Raw genomic sequence first — 20,671 nt, forward strand, 5'->3', positions numbered from 1 at the left:
TTGGGGAATTTGTTTCCAGCCCTTAAAAGCCTGATAAGTCACTTATGCTTTGTTGTGTTGCAGAATCATAACTCCCACTCTTCTTAGGCAAGCAAAATCAGGGTTATCCATTTATAAAATGACAAGATATCACTGACATCTTTTGGTGGCACTCAGCAGTTGACAAAATTCTATTTTTGATCCTTCCTTGTCTTACCCCTTAAACCCTAAAATCCCTTAAACAGGGATTTTAATCTCCTTCACTAATTTACTGGTTTTAGGTCTGATTGGTTGGCTGCATTCTGTAAAGCTGAACTAAAACTGGGCTTTCCAATACAATTACAGAATTTAAAATTCAGGGAATATTTTCTGAAGGTTTTTTGAGACCTTATTTTCTGCACTGAGTTACTGTGCTTTCATTACCCTTAATTGTTTTAGCAGTGTCTGGGTGGGTTAATCAAGGAATAAACCCAGCCAGTAGGTGGTACATAAAGTTAGACACATATATTAAATCTTACTAATAAGAGTAACGTATTTTAATGGAAATGAAAATATCTGCTTCTGTAGAGAAGAGATAAATTATAAAAAATTTAATTGGTTAATTAATTTTATGAAACCGTGGTGTTTCTTTGACCATATTCTGTCTTTTTCCAACAGCTCTGTTAAATGAGAGCTTTAAAGAAGGTCAGCTGTAATATCAAAATGTGGGATCTAGATGCAATCTTTTTTCAATCAATCCAGAGATAAGAATAAAGATATGGTGGGAAAGGTTCAGATTCTGATCAAAATAAAATAGGGATTTCACTGAATGATGGAACCCATGACCCCCCTCACTCATCCTAAAATTTTCCTTCAGAAAGGAAAGTAGAAAAAAGAAAAAGAAAAAAAGATTACTGTGAGTAGTAAATGAGTCTCAGCATTAGTGGAAGTGCAGTCTCCAAAACAGAGCGAGGGAGCAAGGATCATTTATGAACACCATCAATCTCCTCTTGTGCACTGGGCACAAAGAGAAAGTCCAGAAAATACGTGTGATGAAGCTGAGGTTGGCAGGAGCAGGGATCTGAGGTGCTGGAGCTGTTCCTGCAGCCAGGGCTTACCTGCTCTAGTGCTGCACTTGTATTCCCATTTTTGCATGTTTTAATTGTGCTCCTTGACCAGGTTGCTGCTTTGGTGGTGATGAAGTTTTGCATGGCTCAAGTTGCAGCTCTCACTGCAGAGTGCAGGTGCTTTGGAAGAGTGCAGGCTCCAAACCCCAGCTCTGCAAAGGGAAATATCTAAAGACATTTGCATGATTAACTCCCTGACTATCCTGGGATGATTAGAGCTGCCAAAGTCACATGGTTAAAGCATTCAGCCAATTTAATCAGACTGAAAAGGCTTAATTTATTTGCAAGTGTTTAGTGTGATTATTGGTTTAAATCATAAACAAGAGTTAACAACAACAGCAAAAAAAGAGATGTGGGTGGTGCATCACTTATTACTTTATGTAATGTTGGCTTGCTGATATTCCATGGCATATTCTGATGCAGAATGAGAAGCATATGAAGAATTTTTATTTTTTTTTTTTTTCACATTGGCAACTGCGTATTATGTCAAAATAAAATATGTAGCAAAAGCAACACCTCCCTCCATAAATCAGCCCCCACTCCCCTTCCAGCCTGGATGATCACAGCCTGGAATTTCACAGCTCCTGAATCATTGAAGTACATGTTCAGCATGGAGCTGCAGAGTGCTGGGGGATGATGTGACAAGCAATTCTCTTTCTCTCTTGATTATTCTTCCCAGTTCTTTCTGAGAAAAAAAAAATTTAAAAAATTAGGTGATACTCAGTACTGTTTATAAGAAACATTGAAAATGTCTAGTTTCATAATTTATATGATTTTGTGCCACTGTGACCATGCAAACTCTTGTTTCTAAGCGTGTAAGCAACTATGGTGAGACAAACCAAGTGGGAAAATAACCTTCAACAGCAGCTCACTTAGAATATTTCAGGAAAACACTTAACTTACAGAGAACCTATAGCACCCACATGATCCTCACCCACACGTACAGCACCCCTGTGTGTGCCAGCACGTGGAATATTTTGGACACTGCAAAGTACCTGTGTAAATGCAGAAGGTTCTCCCTTTTGTTCTTCTTTTCCATTGCAATTGTTTCTTTCAACTCATTTGGAAAACGAACAGATCATTTTGAGGTTTGTTCCCAAGTCTGGAATTGTGCTATTAGGCCCCTGATAGGATAAAGGTGCAAAATGAGCTTCAGAATTTGCAGAAGTCGTTTGGAAAAGAATAAAATACAGCTCATAGAAGTGAATTAAAAGGACTCCATGTGGGTAATGCCATGGGTAAAACTGCCTTTGTCTCGGGGAATTTTTAGTGAATTTAATTTATTGGCAGTTAATACCAGCTTTAGGAAAGTAATCTCAATATTAGGGGAGGAAAATACACAAACATTTAAATAAGCAATTTATGTTTCACCTGTAGTCCTAAATCCCACCAATGCTTTGGCCTGCTGGAGAGGCAAGGCAAGGGTGGTGGGAGGCTCAGCCTCGTGCCTGGCAGAGCTTTAATTGTTCCATCTAAACGAGGAGGAGGGGAGTGTGATGGAGCTCCAAGTGTCTCCAAATTGCTTCAAACAGAAAGGGAATGATTTGTTTTCCATTGCTCCTGTGGACGTGATAAAGAATAATGGAATTAAAACAGCAGCAAGGCAGATTTAGACCAGACATGAGGAAGGAATTCCAGTTGTAAAAACCATTGCATAGAATTTATTGCTGGGGGGAATAGTGGAGTCTCTGTCACTGCACTACTTAGGAGCAGACTGAAAAAGTGTTTTCAGGGGTAATTTAAGCAGAGTAGGTCCTGCACTGGCTTCTGAAGATGAATTAATTCAGTTCTCCATGTCCACCTTTCTGCTGTGTGATGAAAGCTGATTGTAGCCAGGAAATAGGTGTGATTCTGCTTTGGCATCAGTTGCTTTAGGACAGCAGTCAAGTGAGATCTCCCTGTCCATTACAAGGACGGAGAGAGAAGAGAGACAGGTTAATCTTGTTTGATTTCCAGCAGTTCTTCTCCAGTGTAGAAATGCTTTTCCTTCCAGAAAGAGATTTTTCTTTTGCTACCTCGTTGCTGGCTGGGGCTACAAATGACAGCACTTTATTTGTGTGCTTTTCCCTTTGGCTCAATCACAAGTGAGATATATTCAGTGAAGGTGTTGAACTACAATTAAATGTCCTGCTAAACTAAGGAGAACAACCTCTCACACCTAATGTGTTGAGTTCACCAGAATAAATGGCTAATTCATTAAATTTGAAACTTTGTGATCACTACTGGAATCATTTAATTTACAAAAGATAATGTCATGAGATAGATATTTTTTTTAAATTATAATGCCAGCTCAAGGTAGCAATTGTGCATTGTTTAACATTTGCCAGTACAGCCTGTAAAAAGAATTCCCCTCTAAAAAGAGCAGCCCATGCTGACCCTCCAAGCTGTCACTACTTCTTTCCACTGCCTCTTCCTTAGGGTAATCTTTAGACAATTTCATTTCATTTCAATAGCCACTTCATTCTGACAGTATTTTAAGACAGAAGTGGCATGAAATTTTTGTTAATTGAGGATGAATTACTCTTAAGGAGAAATCAAGACAGAGTGAGTAATTTTTACTTTAGAAGATATTTTTTTCCAGTTGTGTGCTTGGGTGATGCCCTGGGTCCTTCACCCGATGAATTCACAGCTCGTGGTGTCTTTCACTCCTGTGACACTGGCACTGTCTCAAAGGTGCTGCTGTCTGCATCAATTTGTCTGAACTCAACTTGATTTTTACCCTGTTTACTCAGTCGCCACATATTTGGTATTTCAACCCAGAAAACACTTGGGGCTGAAAGTAAAATGTTTCCAGGCAGTAGAGTTAATAGAACTGAGGGTATTTTTTGAGGACAGCGCTAAATTCACTGCTTCAAAATGTTCTCTGTCAATGGTATTTGGGCTTACCTGTGATTTCTGGGTTTTACTGATGACATAAGCAGATACAATTATTTACATAATGTTCTCTCTTATTTTTAGGGGGTTTTGTGGACATTTGGGCATTTTCACCAAAAAGAGCTGTCTCCTTAACAGTTATTTGAACTGAGCTCTGTGCCATGCCGGGGATATCAGTTGTCTGAGCTTGCTGTTTGGAAATGTGCATCACTCATTAAGATATGGATGGGTGTAATAGATTGGGTTGTAACAGGACAGCATATAAAGTCCACTAGGAAAGACTTGTGAAGCATCACAAATGACAGGTTGCACTATATAAATGTTCCAAAAATTATTTCTAGAGTGTTTTTACTAAACAACTTGCCTGATCCACAAATGTTTTCCTTTCAGGACACCTGATGATTAAAAAGATGACAAAGTTTATTTTCAGTGCTGCTCATGAAAACATTTCTCCTCCACTGGAGATTTCTATTACTACATCTATATGCAAATAAATAAAACAACCACATTTTTTAGCTGCACAAGCCTGCCAGTTTCAAACAAGAAAATCCTCATCTCCAACTCAACATGATTATATTAAGTACAGGATTATGTATATAATGCATGCACAAAATTGTTCTCGTTTTACTTTCATGCTCTCTGTGCCAAATTCAATTTGGATTTATTAACTCCAGTCTGATTTGATAGTAGTCTGTGGATCAGGAGAATATTTTTTGGTGAAATTTTAACAGTCACATCACATTACGTAACAAATGTCTTGTGTCATGTACCATTATTTCAATTCCAGGATGTTTGACATGATGTAATGTGATCTGAGGTGCAGCAAGTGATGTGGAATAATGCTTCATGCAGTGTGCCAGAAACATGGTTTGTGTTCCTGAATGTTCTGCAGCTTTGTGTCCACATTGCTGCTCTGGAGGGGTAAGGAATCTGTGAGTGGAAGGGCAGACATGGCAAACGCAGCAAAAATATCACAGGGGAAGTGCTGTGCAGGAATCAGTGCAGTGAGGGCTTCATGTGGATCAGAGCTGTAATATTCACATTTCTGTGGCATGGCAGCTGCTTTCCAGCTAAGGTGAATGTGTTTGTTGCAAGGACAACACCAAACTTTGGAGTTCTGTTGTCTCCCACAGATGGCTCAGCCCTTTCCTGAAATCCAGAGCAGGCTCTATCACACTTCACATTTATATGTAAATATTTCTTGTTCGGTGAAAACCAGAATTTCACATCCTGAGCTCTGACTGCCAGGCAGTATCAGGTCAATGCCCATCAGCAGATGTCTTACACTGTGCTTGGCTCTGTCAGGATCCTGAAAACAGCCAAGGCCTGAGTTTAACGTCTCAGTTTGCTGTGTTCCACTCATTTCTCAAAGTGTACTTAAGCAAATGATTTTACAAACATTATCTTTCCCCAGTTGCCTTTGTCAACCATGTAACATCCCTTCCAGAGACCCTAATTCTTTTAGACTGCCTGTTTACTGACAGCTGTTCTCTCCTTACCTACTTGTTTTCAAAGGAAAAATTAAAATGTTAAGCAATATCTATTTGCAAAATCTTTGCTTAATAGCTGGGTTCACTGGTGACAGCCAGGAAGTTGTCATTCTTTCTTCTTATGTTATAATGCAGCTCTGGTGAGAGTAACCAGGGGAACAAGGCATTTTCTGTACTTGTAAGCTACACAAATGCATGCTGGAGGCATTGCAGGCTCCCTGTTATCTGTGTATCACTGGAGCTCAGTGCAAACAGAATATAAAAATAACCCATCTAAAAAGGAAAAGGAAGGCGGGGCGCACATTATGTAAATTGGCTAAAAAAGCCCTCAAAATGATTTGCATGAGCTAATGTGGAAACTGAGAGTGTAACAGGCATGGAGACCTCATCCTGGGCTTTTGGTGATTGTTCCTGCTTGGCACTGTACTCATCAAATGGATGTGGAAATGCTGGCAGTGGTCAGGAATTCCCTGCTGGCTGCAAAGTGCAGCTCACAGTGCTGTGGGCCAGACATGAAGTTGGTGTTGAAAACTGAAGAAAACTTGAGATTTATGTAAGGTACTTTAAAAATAGGCAAAGTCATGCTGGACAGTGCTGAGCTTAACGAAGAGATTCTGGTGAAATGCAGAGGAAAAGAGAGTGAGGTCAGTTCTTTGTGGTTCTCGTTTGTCAATCCATACTTAGTCCAATGGAGTGTCGTAGACATCCTTTTCACTAAAATCCTTTCTTTAGGATTTTTTCCTTCTGGGAAGCTGAGGCCCCAGAAACAAGATGTAAACAAGAGATTGTCTGCTTCTGTGGAATGCAACAGGTCAGTTCTGGATTGGCCCAGATTGAGTGTTTGGAAATAATAGCCAATCCACAACTGAGCTCTCTCGGACACAGTCCAAGAGAGCAAGGTTTGTTGATCATTCTTTACTTTCTATTCTTAGGTAGCTAGCAGCTTCTGGAAACTCTCCTTTTCTTTTTCTTTTTAGTATAGTATAATAGATGTTTATATCATAACTTAATAAATCAAGCCTTCTGATCATGGAGCCCATCTCGTCTCTTCCTTCACCCCGAAAACCTTGTGGCCAACCGGCGACAATGGAGAAGAAGGGTTTTCCTATTTTATTAAATATTATGAACCATTAGGCAGGGCTTGGTCTCTAGGGGAGCTTTCCTTACCCCAATTTCAGTGCCAGGGTACACAATGGCCAAAACTTGTGCAGAAGGTTTGGGCAGGGTTCTCCGGGGTTTTAATACTGTTTCTCTTTTTTTTTTTTTCCTCCCTTCAAGTAAACCTGACACAGATTGCTTTGTGGAATTCACTAGAACTGATGTTTTCTATTCTCCTTTTGAACTCTGTTAACATTTAACCAAACTCATCTTGACAGTTTACCAGATCTCTCTGGGTTCACTGAAATCAACATGACTCTCAGTCACTCGACAGGGTTTGGTTTAATTTGCAAGTGTGAAATGGTTGTTGCCAGCTATAAGTATATAATATATCCACAAAAAACAAGTTTTATTTTCGGGCCAATGACAAAGATACTTTGCTCAGCACATACTTAGCAAGCTGAAAATAAAACAGAAGGCCATCAATCTAGCCTTGGCTAAGGGCTTTCAGGATCACTCTCTTCAGGGTACTAACCATGGATTAAGCACACAGACCACTTACCAACTACCCTTGACAGTTAATCAATAATTCTTTGCTCTATTCTCCAGCATTATCGATATTTAACATTCCAAATAAAATGCGCCTAATTTTGTCTTTGCTATATTACTTCCATAATTAAAAGAGAATTAACAATCTGTCCAAAATTACTTTATAGACTGGGATGTTTGAGCAACTCAAGCTGCAGACATTAAGGCTCAGCTTTCAAAGAGCTTGGAAGCAGCAATAATATCTCAATGTCACAGCCCAGTTTGGAGGTGAGTGTGAGAAGGGAATTCCTTGCTCTGCTCCACAGTTTGTGCAGACACCTCTGAGGAGCTGGGTCAGACCCACTGGGTGTGATTGAGTCCTTGTGCAGACTTAGAGGAGTTTGGTGTCATCTCTGTTGCCTCCAAAATAATTTACACTTTCCATCTCAAGTGAAATTTTCCTTAAGAAATTCCTTCATAATAGGAAAAGAACTGTTAAAATTTCCTAACTCTTGGATTTCATTTAGTACAGATGAGACCACAACAAACTGCTCCCTACATCCTTCCCCCAATTTCTAAGGTCATGAACTGTTTCCATCTGGGTTGGTTTGGTTGTTTGTTTTTTTTTCAACAGCATCAGGTTGTTGAAGCAAGTGACTTTTAACATTCTGAAGTGTGTATTTTCTTCAGGAGAATATTAGTGTGTCATCACATCAAGTCCAGAGCCTGTGACAGTGTCTAGGACTTGTCATCAGTTTCTTCTCGTTTCTGAGAAATCCTTCCCAGCATCTATCTAAAGCATGAACTGTGAAGTAGAAATGGAAGCACAAAATTCCTAAACCTCCATTCATACACCCATTAACAGTGCATGCAATATTCCAAATACAATTTAACAGCGTCTGTCTGGTGGACTGATACACGACAGACAAAATGTCCAAATCAGTACACTGGGGTCAGATATTCTTTAGCAGGTGTTCAGTACATTTCAAATTCTCTAAAATATAATCATTGGTTAGTCTGATATTCTAATAATTCTAATAAATCTTATACTAATTGTTACTCATTCTAATAGTAATTTTTAATTCTAAAATTGGAAAGCTCTTTGTGATGCTTTATAAGTAAGAATTCTGATGCAAAGAAATAATGAACATTATTGAGAAATTTATCAAGCCAGAATCAGAATCACAGAATATTCTGGGTTGGGAGGGACCCACCAGGATCATCAACATCCAACTCCCAACTCAAGGTTCATCTTCCAGCCTTGGGCTCTTTTCTTTGCAAATCCAGGAAGTGAGTGGACTTGTTGCATGAATTGATCTTGTACTCTGAAAAATTAGCAGCTGATTGGTTTCCAGTTTCACTAGAAACAGCCCCTGACAGATTTTTATTGCATTGAGACACTGTCAATTGGAAAGGATTTTCTTCTTATCCAGGTCAATCCATTTCACTCAATAATGGAATAATGCTGTGTTTTGCAGCTACCAGAATAATGTCACAGGGGAATCACTCTGTTGAGGGCTCAGGATTGAGCCCTGACAGGCAAATAGAAACAAAAGTATGAAATATCCCATGTTTTGTTCTCTGTGGTGGTGGAATAACTCCAGGACTGGCAGCACTGATTGTGGGAGTGCAGAGAGCTCAGAGTGGCACAGCCCTGTGGTGCCAGCTCTGCTGGGCTGCATTCACCAAATCACAGAAATCATCACAGAAATCATCACAGGAATACCCGAAATCACAGAAATCATCACAAAAATCACAGGAATCACAGAAATCACAGAGTGGTTTGTGGTTGGGAGGGAACTTTCATCCCACCCAGTGCCACCCCTGCCCTGGCAGGGACACCTCCCACTGTCCAGGATGCTCCAAGCCCTGTCCAGCCTGGCCTTGGGCACTGCCAGGGATCCAGAGGCACCCACAGCTGCTCTGGGCACCTGTGCCAGGGCCTCACAGCATTTCATGCTACAAAATCAGGGCTGGAAAAGTTAATCTGTGCAGGCTGCATTAAAATTAGCTGAGATGGGCCCAGCATTGTTATGATCTGCCTTGACTTGGCTGAGGAAGGGCACAAACACTCCCAGCTGAGAGAGTTCAGAGAATATGGGAGAATTTTTGCTAAAAAGGTGCAAAATGGCTGTGCAGAACTTGAGCAATGAGTAGATGATTACCTACCATTATTAGTATCATATTTTTATATAACATGCAAGTGTGTTTCATGCAGATGTCGTGAGATTCCATTTCATTCACTGGCAACTCTCAGAGTGCTGTCTTAGAGCATCTCAGGTAGGAAGGGTTATGATATCATGAGCTTTAATTATAAACCTTAATCAAGATCCTTCTGGGTCGGTCTCTGACTCTTTTGTAAATGCTCCATTTTTTCAGCATAAACCAAAAGTTTTCATTATGTCTTTCTCTTTTTCTAACACTGTTTTAATTAAAAGTTCAAGTGGAATTGAGCTAGTAACTAGTCAGAGTAGGAACTCAACATGAGCATGGTCTGATTTTTTTTCTCAGTTTTATCCTGATATCAGAGCTGGTAACATCCTCAAAACCTTTATCATCTTTTCACTTCAGTGGAAAAATCAAAGCCCCTGTCAAAATACACATGAATTCATTCTAAAGAATGAATTATTAATAAAAACAGTGAAAAAGCTTGGTCCTGCAACCAGCAATGACAGAAATTCTGTTGACTTCTGTGGGGTCAGGGCTTGCCTCTCATGGCTCCAGACAAGCAGAGAGAAAAGGCAGCTGAGAGTTGTTTGTGCATTTCCCAGTCCTTGGGATGCTTTAAATCCCTTTCTTACACCAAGTTGCTTGAGAGGGGGTCATGTTCAGTGCCAGGAATTGCCCCGTGTCTGCTTGGAAACAATTTCTGATCTCTGAATAAATGATCAGTTGCAAATAGTGCACTGATATCTGTATTCCTTATCACCCCTTGTTTCCATCATGGGCAGGATTTTCCATTTATTTTCTACAGAGAAGGAGCTAAACTGACAGCTTTATATATGATTTGTGCCAGATAAAAATTTATTAGAATTTGCAACATGGTGATAATCATTTGGGATATTATGTGCCTGCATAAGTCATTGTATAAAGGATTAAAAGCCTAAAAAATGTTAATAATAAAGCCCCCAGATCTAATAACTTTAGAGATTAGAATTAATTGAATTAGTCTTTGATCTTGGGTGTTACGTTTTAAGAGAAAAGTTCATCAGGCATTTGTCATTCTCTTTCCAAAGAACCAGTCACTGCTAAGTGTGGGATTGAAATGCTTCTCTATGGCAAAAAATGGACATCCAAAGCAAGGCTGAAGAGAATGTTTCCATTCAGCTTTGTGTCAAGGCAATCAGAGGCGATTTTTCAATATTTGTAGGTATTTCAGATTTTAATTTTGAGGAATGTTTGCTGGGAGATCTTTACTCGCTGATGAGGTGAAGCCTTTGTGTGTCTGAATAGTCCTGTTGTGAGGATTAAAGTAACACCTAAATTATTCAATACCCACCATTACTATATATAATAATATATATTGTTCTATTATTATATTAGCTGATTCCCGCTCAAACTGCTCTGTTGCAGAAGCTTCAGGCAGGTAGAGAGCTCAGAATTGTTTATTTGAGATTATTATTTTTATGTCACATCTGCAAAGCTGTTTTAGTTCCCATTATTCCATCTTCTCATTTGTGTCTAATGCAGATACTCTCAATGTTTTGTCTTGGGTTTTTTTGTTGTTTTTTTTTCCAATTACACAGCTGCAGGTTTGTTAAGAATTAACAGGAATCAAGGCTATATAAATGAAAATATTTTCTAAATTGAAGTATACATAAGTGGGTGAACTCACAGAGAAAATCTAGAATTCTGTATCTGTATTTCCCTTGCTGCAAGTCATGTTTTTGCAGATAATTTAGTCTTTATATTTGTGTTGCTTTTTATTAGCCAGAAAAGCTGTAAAAAACTCCTTCATTGCCAAGTGAACGTAGTGAATCCCAAACATAAATATTTCTTCCTGTCAGAGGGGGATGTTTTATCTGAAGAGGTTTGCAATTACCAGGGAAGTTAAAAAAAAAAAAAAAAGAGAAAAAGGAAAGGAAAGGCAAAAGAAAGGGAAAGGCAAAATGAAAGCAAAGCTACAGGAAATGAATATTTAGAACATAGTCTTGGACATTGTGGCTGCCCAAGATGTGCTACACTACCTGACAGTATCTTAGCAACTTTGAAAAGCTATTAAAGCATCTTTAATTATCTCTCTTACCATTCACTTTGGCCTGCAGAGTATCTCCAAGCATGTGCTCACATCTCTATGTGACACTGAAATGTCCAAAATCCCTGCACTATGTTTGTTGTCGCAATTATTAAAGCACAGAATATTTCAGAATGAATAATTTATCCCAATAATTCATCCTCTTAAGTAATAAACAAGGTTCAACACTTTTTCTTCCCCATTTTAAATTATGGATCATTTGCAAGCCTCTCTGGGAAATGTGGATTCCTGAATCTTTTGAGTTGTGATCACTATTTCAGTTTCTTCAGCTGAATTCTGTGACAGCACTTTTTACCTCATTGCCTTTAATGCCTTCCTCTTCATTAGTTGAACATTTTGCTAAATACAGGCAGGTTTGGCATTTGCCTCAGTACCTGGCTGAAATGAAGCTTTCCAGTAACTCAGAGCAATGTCCTTGCATTAAGAAAGAATTTAATATTTGCTACATTCAGAACCATAAGGGGTCTAATTCCCGCTCTCTTCTTTTATTCCCCACTTTGCTCTCTAAATGGAGAAATACCATTTTCACCCAAGTATATTTCTCTGAAACAAAGTTAGGCGCCCTCCTGCATGCTCTGAATTATCAATCTCAGTAAAGCCTGGCTAAGGAAAAGACATCCAGGACCTGATTTACCCTGACATTAATGGGCAACACTCTCTGGCTTCAGGGAGATTTGCTTTTGCAAATCTCATTGTGCCATTAGACAATTATGATGAGAAAAAGGTACAAACACTCAGGAAACGTCTTTATCTTTTATGCTGAGTGGTTATCCCAGAAGTGACTGAGATTTTCCTTTGGGTTGCATGCTGGAGTATGAATTTGTCCCATGACTATCAGTCACTAAAACATGGTTTTTTGATATCTTCCTGGGAGAGAAAGAAATAAAAAAAAAAAAAAAACCCTCTAAAATTAGAGGACCTGACCCCCTTTGATCACAGCTGATAGAGGGAAAGTACTTGGGTCTGACAGAAGTGCTTTAACTGATTGGCAAATATAATGGGAGTGCAGTTAGTAGAATAGTCTGCCAAAATTGAGGCCAACCATTGATATTATCCCTTCAAAATCTAATAGGAAAACATATATTTTTGCCCTGAAGGAAAAATGTGGTAACTGTCAATCTAATCTATGTTAAAATCGTGAAAGAACTGAAAAAAAATGGTGCACTAATGAAACTGTTCAGTGTGGGAGGAGAAGCTTGGCATTCAAGAACAAGACAGCTCCCAGAAATAAAAATCTAATGCTTGTGCAGCTCCTTTACATTTTAGTCATTCAAGAAAAATAAACTCTTTTTGCAGTGGAGATAATGTCTGTGGATTTCAATGTCTTCATTCAAAATTTTACTGTATCTAGAACTCTGTATAAGATCATAGATGCATATGACTGCATGGTAATAAAATTGAGCAGACAACAATCACATTTTGTGTCTTGGAGCACATTAAACAATAAAAAGTCTACATGAAAACAGTTAATGCAAAATTAAATGTGTAAACTAGTGAGACTGGAGGGCCTGTCACTTAGGTAAGCTAAAAACCCCTCAGGCTGGGAGGCAGCTCACCAGAATCAGAGAATCTCAATTTTCCACATGACAGGCTACCATCTCATTTATAATGATATTTTAATCGTAAGACATCCTTTCTTTTAAAGGGAGGAAAAAAAAATCCAGGTTCTAATGAACAAGGCAGAATAGAACAATTCTGTCATTGCTCCCTTCAGCTGCCAGATTTTGCTGTTGGATTGCAAAGTTTCATTTCAGGTGGAGTTTGATGATAAAAGTTTGCAGGGACTGGGAGTCAGCTGTGATTATACTTCAGCTCATTCCAGCCAGGCTCTGCCCCACACTGCTGACATCCCATTGCTGAAATGCATTTGAACTGGATTGAATTGTTCCTTTTTGATCTCAGAGGCCATGACAAACCGGAGCCTTGAAAAGACCCTTCTGAAAGAGGTTGCATAAAGTTTCATTAACTTCAGGATAAGAAAATATAATTGGAAAATAGGGAAGCACCAGTGGTATTGCATGTCAACCTGATTATATGAAGTGGGGCTAAAGTCAGGTTGCTATAAACACCTTCTTCTCAAAGTTGGGCTATCACAAACATCCATTTCATATGAAGATGAGGAAAAAATAACTTATTTTTGGGAGTTTAGATAACTTGAATATTTTAATTAGCGGTAGTGAAGTACGTGGTGCAGAAATCCTGAAAAATAATGTTTAATAAGGAAAATGGGCTGTGTGCTATTGACACAGGGAGTGCATCAAAGTCAAGAGCTGGGCTGAGAGATGTGGATCTCTTTTAATCTCTCATTGCAGAGCTGTATTAATGGTTATACAGCTTAATATTAATGTTTATCATTACCATGGAAGTGACACAACTAATTACAGGGATGCACTTTAGCATCACTAGAGCTCATCACATGAGCCTGTAAAAACTTCCTAAGTGCTTGGAAGTTCAACCCACAGTCCTCAACTGCTTTGGGTAAATTTTTTGAAATTAATATTTCTCTAATGTTTCTGTAAAAAAAAAAAAAATCCCCAGTATCTGATCACCCTCTTAGTTTTACTTATGGCACTCATTTTACACACATATTGTGCTATAAAACTTGAATATTTTATTTTGAACCTCAAACCCTGAGTGCTTGTTTAGCTGAGGCCATGCTTGTCAATGTTTCTGAAGGGTTTTGGGGGGCCCTAAGTGAAGTTTGTAGCATAACTGAACAGGTTAAAAAAATCCCATTTTTCTCACCATTTATCTTGTTTCAAAATGGCTGTTACAGGAGAGGCATGAGTGAATCTATCAAAACTGATTTTATTTCATACTTTCAATTTGGTATGCTTGATCAAATAAGCCACACAGTATTGCATCTATCCACGGATGGGTGAGTGTGGGCAAAGCTGAAGAATTGTTGTACATGGAAACAAGAGTAGGATTTTAATGCACAAATCATTCATACAATTGCAGGAACACTCATCATAAAAACAAACTTTAAAGGGTAAATCAATTGCTTGTAGAAAAACTCCTTATCATTCTTCAATACCCACCTTAATTTTTTTTTCATTTGGTTTCAAGTTGACCCCTTATTCCTTTGGGGGTTTCATGAACAGACTCGCTGAAATTAAGGCAAATATTTTGCCCTAAATGTAAAGGTTCTCTCACAGAGCCCAGCCCAATACTCTAAATTTCCCTCCCATTTCTCCTGTAGCTGATACACTTTGGGGGGCTCACAACAGAAGTAAATATTGTAGCATGAAAAGGTTGTTTGACACCTTTGCAAAGGAAGCTCAGTATGGAAGCTGTATTTCTTATTTTCTTGCAAAAAATCTTTAAAAAATAAGGTACAAATGCAAGAGAACCTGAATTACCTATTTGCATTTGAAAATCTGTGAGATTTAGACTACATTTGTACCTATGTCCAGTATGAAATGGTGCCCTAAACTGGTTTTTAGCTGACTGATTTGTTCAAGGTCACATATCAATTGCTGGCAGAGCTCAATGAAGGACCTAGGAGTGTCTGCTCTCACCAACACATCATACTCATCACTGGTTGCTTTTTTCCTACTGACTGGCTCATGACTATGCCTGGATGACTGACTTACTGCTTGTAGGTTTGTAGAAATTCATAAACATTGAAGGCTTCAACAAATAACCACACTAGATGGCAAAGTATCCTTAACCTGCCCTTTTTTCTTTATATAAAATTTCAGATTTACTGGTGATTTTATGATGATATTGGCCAAACTTGTTTTTTTTTTAGTAATAAAACTATGACCTCATAAGAGATTCTGAGATGGTGGGAGATGCAAAACAGTGCTGCCAGTGTGGAATATTTTGATTTTGTTTGGTTTGGTTTGGTTAATAGAGTTCTGAGTAATTACCTGTGATTTATTGACATATTTAGCTGTTTCTTCATAGTTAACACAAAATGTAGAATGTGAAATTGTAGCTAATTGGTCGGACTTGGACATGATAGTTTTACTAAAAACCAGCTGGTGTTAGTGACTTTTTCATACCTTTTTGTAGCTCTTTGAATGAACCGCAGTGGAAAGCTCTCAATATTATGTGAATATGAGGGGAATAATATTTTTGTAATGTTTATCTGTTAATAAAAATTAAATTGTATTTTCTATAGCTAATCTGAAGCTAAAACATAATGACTCAAATTACTTGTGATCCTAATATAGTTAGGCAGCCAAAACTCCTGGGACTGAGCAGAGCTTTGAGACAGACTTGATGCAGATTATTTCTATGCTAATGTCTCTGTTAAATGAGAAGCAGCACCTGTGGAAACAAGGAGCAGCTCAGAGGCAATGAAGGGAAAGGAGATTGTCTTCTTTATGCTTCCTTCCCTGTGTTTCTAGTTACAAAATCCATTTCCAGTAGAAATTCTGATTTACCTTCGAGTGCTTATAGAAACTAGCAGCTAAATTACATTGCATTAACACTGCTCACTTCCAGATTTTTTTTTTTGTCACAGCACTGCCTCTTTGTACAGCTTTTTGCCGTAGAATCCCTCAGTCTGGAGAAGTCTTGTCTAGCTCAACTGTACTTTGAGATACTCAGCTAGGAAAGTGAAGAGACAACTTCCCTGAAAATGGGAGAGATCATTGCAAACTGTAGATCGTACTTTTAGTAGCAGAGAAGGGAAAAACTCAATCTCTAGCCTGAAAATATGCTTTATGAGCTGAAAATGAGCTTTCCTAGTGGCTATCCAGCCACTAACAGAATTGAAAGGGAATGTTCTTCCTTTCAGTGTTTGGAAATTCGGTGAGGGCTGAAGGGAGCAGAGCAGAATAACAAAAGGAGATTTGCTTCTCTGCCTGTCTGCTGGGTCTGGCTGTCACAGGGTGATTATCTCGTGTTTCCTTGTGGCTGCAAGTAAGATAAAGTGACTTCCCAGCTGTTAACAGGAGACTGACATTGAAGCAGATCTTTTACAGTCAATCAGTTTTCAGCAAAAGCAAAGAGAATGAAAATAAGAAATGGCTACGAAATCAGGAGGCAACCCTGCAATGTCTGTCCATCACCAGAGGCATCTTGACTGCTTGTTCACAAGCCCTGGAAGGCCTGAGGAGATTGATTTTGCACAGCATTAATAGGATTAGGTGCAGTCTGGCTTTGTTCTGACATGTCTCTGGTTTGGACCTTTGTGATGGGGAAGAGGTTTCTCAGGCTTTGGTCTCAGTGCTTCAGAGAGAGGCACAGAAAGCCCCTCAGGAACTCAGAAAATCTCATGGTTCTGCTATGAAAACAATAAATATGTGTGCAGGTTGTTTACTTTAGGTCTGAATAAGGTGTGTAGGCAAGGAATTTACACTCAGATAAAGCTGTCAATTATCTGATACCCTGCCTCAAACCAGATGGGCCCGAGGATTATTCCCAACAGGCCAATGTATTGCAGGTGATATCTGGAATAATTTGAGTTTGGGACCCTGAGATCAAGGAGGGTATTGGAAAGTGGAGAGAAATTAAATCTGGAGTGTGGGGCTTGTGTTGTCCGGTAAGAATGAGACTCAGAGGGCATCGGGCTGCTCAAAACTGTGTCAGAAAGTTGCAAAGTCAGTGAGACCAACTTTTTCACATAGAGGAAGAAAGTAAAACAAGGATGAGGAACAGCAAGGTCAGGCTGGAGAGATTCACAATGCACTTAGAGACAAACTCCTCAGGAGGTGAGCAGTGGAGAAGTGTAACCTGTATTGTTAAAATATTAAAATGAGGAGTAGAAAAAGAAACTAGGAGACATCATCAATGCTCATTGCTTATCTTGATTGTTTTATTTTTACACGAGAGAATTTGAAGTTCTCTGTCTTGAACTGGAGAAAAATTCATAATTCTGGTTTGGACTCTTAGCTACTGAAAATATTTGAAGTCCTGCAACTGGGATGTTTGCAAGACCTTGTTATCAATGGAAATTAATTTTTGCCTACGTCTGACACCTACCTTTGGCAGATGAGATGCACAGTGATTTTTAGCATCTAATTTCCTTTTAAAATCATATTCCAGTTATTGGCTTACCCACCATGCAGCTTTCATGCTACTGGTTAAACAAGAGTAAAAGGCCCCCTGTATTTTTGACAGTTTCTCTGTATTCCCCAGTTTAGGCTTCTCCCAAACCAACCTGAACATTCATCAAAAGAGAATCCTTCTTAACACAACTACCACAGGGAAGGAATTTATAATCGTTAAAATATAATTCAATAAATAAAATAAAGAAGCTCTATTCTCGTGATATCATTTGAATTAATTCCTTCATTCTTTCTTGCAAGTGGGGCAGAATTAGGACACGATAGAAATCCTCCTGTGGGGACAAATCCAACCTCAAATCCCCTCCTCATCCCAGCCCTCTCCTCTGCTGCCTGTTCAGGCGTCAGGCTCAGCTCCTGCATCTGAACCATTGGTTCAATGACCCAGCCCAGCTGGAAATCCACTCCCTGCCCTGTGTGACAGGAATGGAGCCATGTCAGCTGTGTCAGGCCCATCATAAATTTGGGGTTTCATCTGGAGGCTTTGACAGACGGCCTCGTTTTCTGGTTTATTTAAAGAGTCTCATCATGGCTAAACATTTTGGATGTACATCTGTGATTTTTAAAGGAATGCCCCCAGTTTGATATCCTTCAGATGTGCCTTTAGCAGCACTTAGCAGTGTAAAAAATTAATATATTATTACAGAAATTATGTGAGCTGTGGGTTGAAAGAAGTCGTAGCTCTAACTAGAACATTATTTACCGGGTCACAAGTGTAAAAGTTAATGTACCAGAGCTTCTCTCTTCCCCTTTCTTGGATGGATTGGAGCAGTAATGAACCTTAACTGATTTCTATTCATCTGGCTTTTAACTGCAAAGAGAATTAAAAATAAGACCCTTTATGTTGTCATCTTTTCTCCTTTCATTTTAGTTAATAATTTGAATCACAGATTTCTGTTTAACCAGATATTCAGGGCATGAACAATAATTTCAATAACCTCCAGAGTGGCATCATCTTGAAGTGCAATTCAAAGAGAGGAAAAGAAAAATGAACTATCGTTGCTATGGTGTGTTAAGCATAGCGAGACTCTGAACATTTTGGAGTCCAGTGCATGTGAGTTTAGAAGTTCAGTACAACTACTTAAATAAGAAAAATAAATAACAAATACTCATGCTTAGGTGGAGAAAGGAAATAAGAGAGGCTGAGACCTTCCAAATTTTTTTGAATGGTCAGCCTTCTTATTTTTGAGCCAGTTCCTGGCCACAAATATCTTTATGTGTACTGAACACGATAATTTAATGCAAGATTTGCTTTTTGATTGGTGTTCTTGTGGCTGACTTTTAGTGCTGTAATTATTTTCAGATCTCTTACTTGGGGTAGTTTTTCCATTTATTTGTGTTCACTACTTGTTCTCCCTTGTCTTAGCATGATATTTACCTTGTAAGAATTCTTCAGTCTACTGAATTCACTTTCTTTTATGGACAGTAGTGAAGTCAAATGAGCAGTATTTAATCTGGAATTAACAAAATGATTAATGCCTGAGAGTGCTAAATAATTGAGAGATTCATGTGCTAGAAGTACTTTTTTTGTTCATTTCCTGATGCATTTAGGCTTTTTCCAGGCACCTCAGTCTATCATTCTGAAGATCCACCTAATGTGAATTATCTGGAATAACAGAGGTAAATCCAGTGCTGTCCTGGCAATCAGCTGTGCCAGTCCTCTGTTTAGATTTCCTCCTCCAAGTCTTCTGTTGATAATATACCTGGGTTTCTTCTGATATTTTTTTCCCTAGATAGTTTTCATTATTTATGTCACTTTCAAGTAGTGCTGTTTCAGAACTGCTGTAGCCTTGAACTATTGTGTTACAACACTGCCTTTTTTATTTGAAGAAAGGAGAACTGATGGGCAACACAGAGTCCAATTCCCAGCCAAAGGGAACATCCACAATCCCTTCTCCTGCTCTCTTCTCTAACAAAGGTTCAGCTTTTAAAGAATATTTACAGGAGACAAATGTTTGAACAAAACACAGATGGTAATAGCTAATTACCAATTGGCATGTTTAACTATCCTGAGGAAAGGTATTATCATGGGCAATTCAGCAATTTGCAAAATTGTGTCACAATGACAAAAATAAGGCGAGGCAGAGGCTGATGAATTTGTCTCATCAAATATGACAAGCAGAATGCAATATTGTTTAGTGCTTTTATGTCACTCACCAATTACAGCAACTTGCTGGGGACTTTAAGAGGAGAGGTTTGGTCTGTGCAGGCAGGAAATAAACACTGAGATTTTTAAGAAGGATAAATGGGGATGGGTCAGTCAGCATCAGTGGATTCACTCCAGGTCTGTGGAACATTATCTGTACAAACAATTCATCCCTCTAAAGCAACTTCAGCCTGTGCTTAAAACCTCAGCAGATGTCAGTTCCTGTTATTAGAATGTTAAGTCTGGTCTCACCAGAGCAGCAGATTTTGAACTGCTAGGAGGCAAAAACACTCACAGATGTGAGCATCCCTGTCAATAGGAAATAATATTTTTTCCTATATAGGCACCATGTTGCATTTCAAAGAAATATGGATTTTATACTCTCCCTGTAGCAGGAGGGGTCGAAGAATAGACACCACTGGAACAAGTTCTGGAGGCAACTGCCACGTGTGAAAGCCCAGGTTTCCCTCTGTGATCAAAGAGACTGCTGAGGGAACAAGGAATTAGGAAAGGTGGCTTTCATTTGAGCTCTCACATCACAGCTTTGACCTGTAAAACATTCCCATCCTTCATCCTCTCTCTTTGGCCACTGCTGAACAGTGTTGATGGCTGAGCAGAACTGCTGAATATGTATTTATTTCCAATGCACTTGCAGCATGCTTGGAGCAGGTCTTTTTCACAGGGAGGTTTGCTCTGCCAGTGAAAGAACATCCAGTGATATTAACCTTGAGTGCCTGGGAGCAGCTGCCTCAGGGGCAGCTCCTACAAGTGTTTGCAAATGCTGCTGCCTGAATGGCATCCAGAATCATGGCCCTCTGCTAGGGGAAAATGGCATTCATTCACACTATCAAAAACACCAGAACTATGTCCCAGCTGGGTGAATGGACAGCAAAAGGACTCTAAAATAAATTATCAGGATAATACCAACAGTGTATTTGGTATTTTTAAAATAAATATTCCTCAACATTTATTTTGTATTTGATGATCTCCTTATATTTACTACACTTATTATCAGTGTAATTTTGCACATGGGCATATTATTTTGTGGTGTAAAGGGAGTGCACAGTAAAAATTAAATTGACACTGCAAGTGATGCCTGTTTAATCCATCTTGTTCCTTTCTTACTCAGTGTTGTCTGCATGGTTTAAAAGCCTGGAAAAAATATCTTTTAATTC

Source organism: Geospiza fortis, unplaced genomic scaffold, assembly GCF_000277835.1.
Source record: "Geospiza fortis unplaced genomic scaffold, GeoFor_1.0 scaffold29, whole genome shotgun sequence".
Taxonomy (NCBI): domain Eukaryota; kingdom Metazoa; phylum Chordata; class Aves; order Passeriformes; family Thraupidae; genus Geospiza; species Geospiza fortis.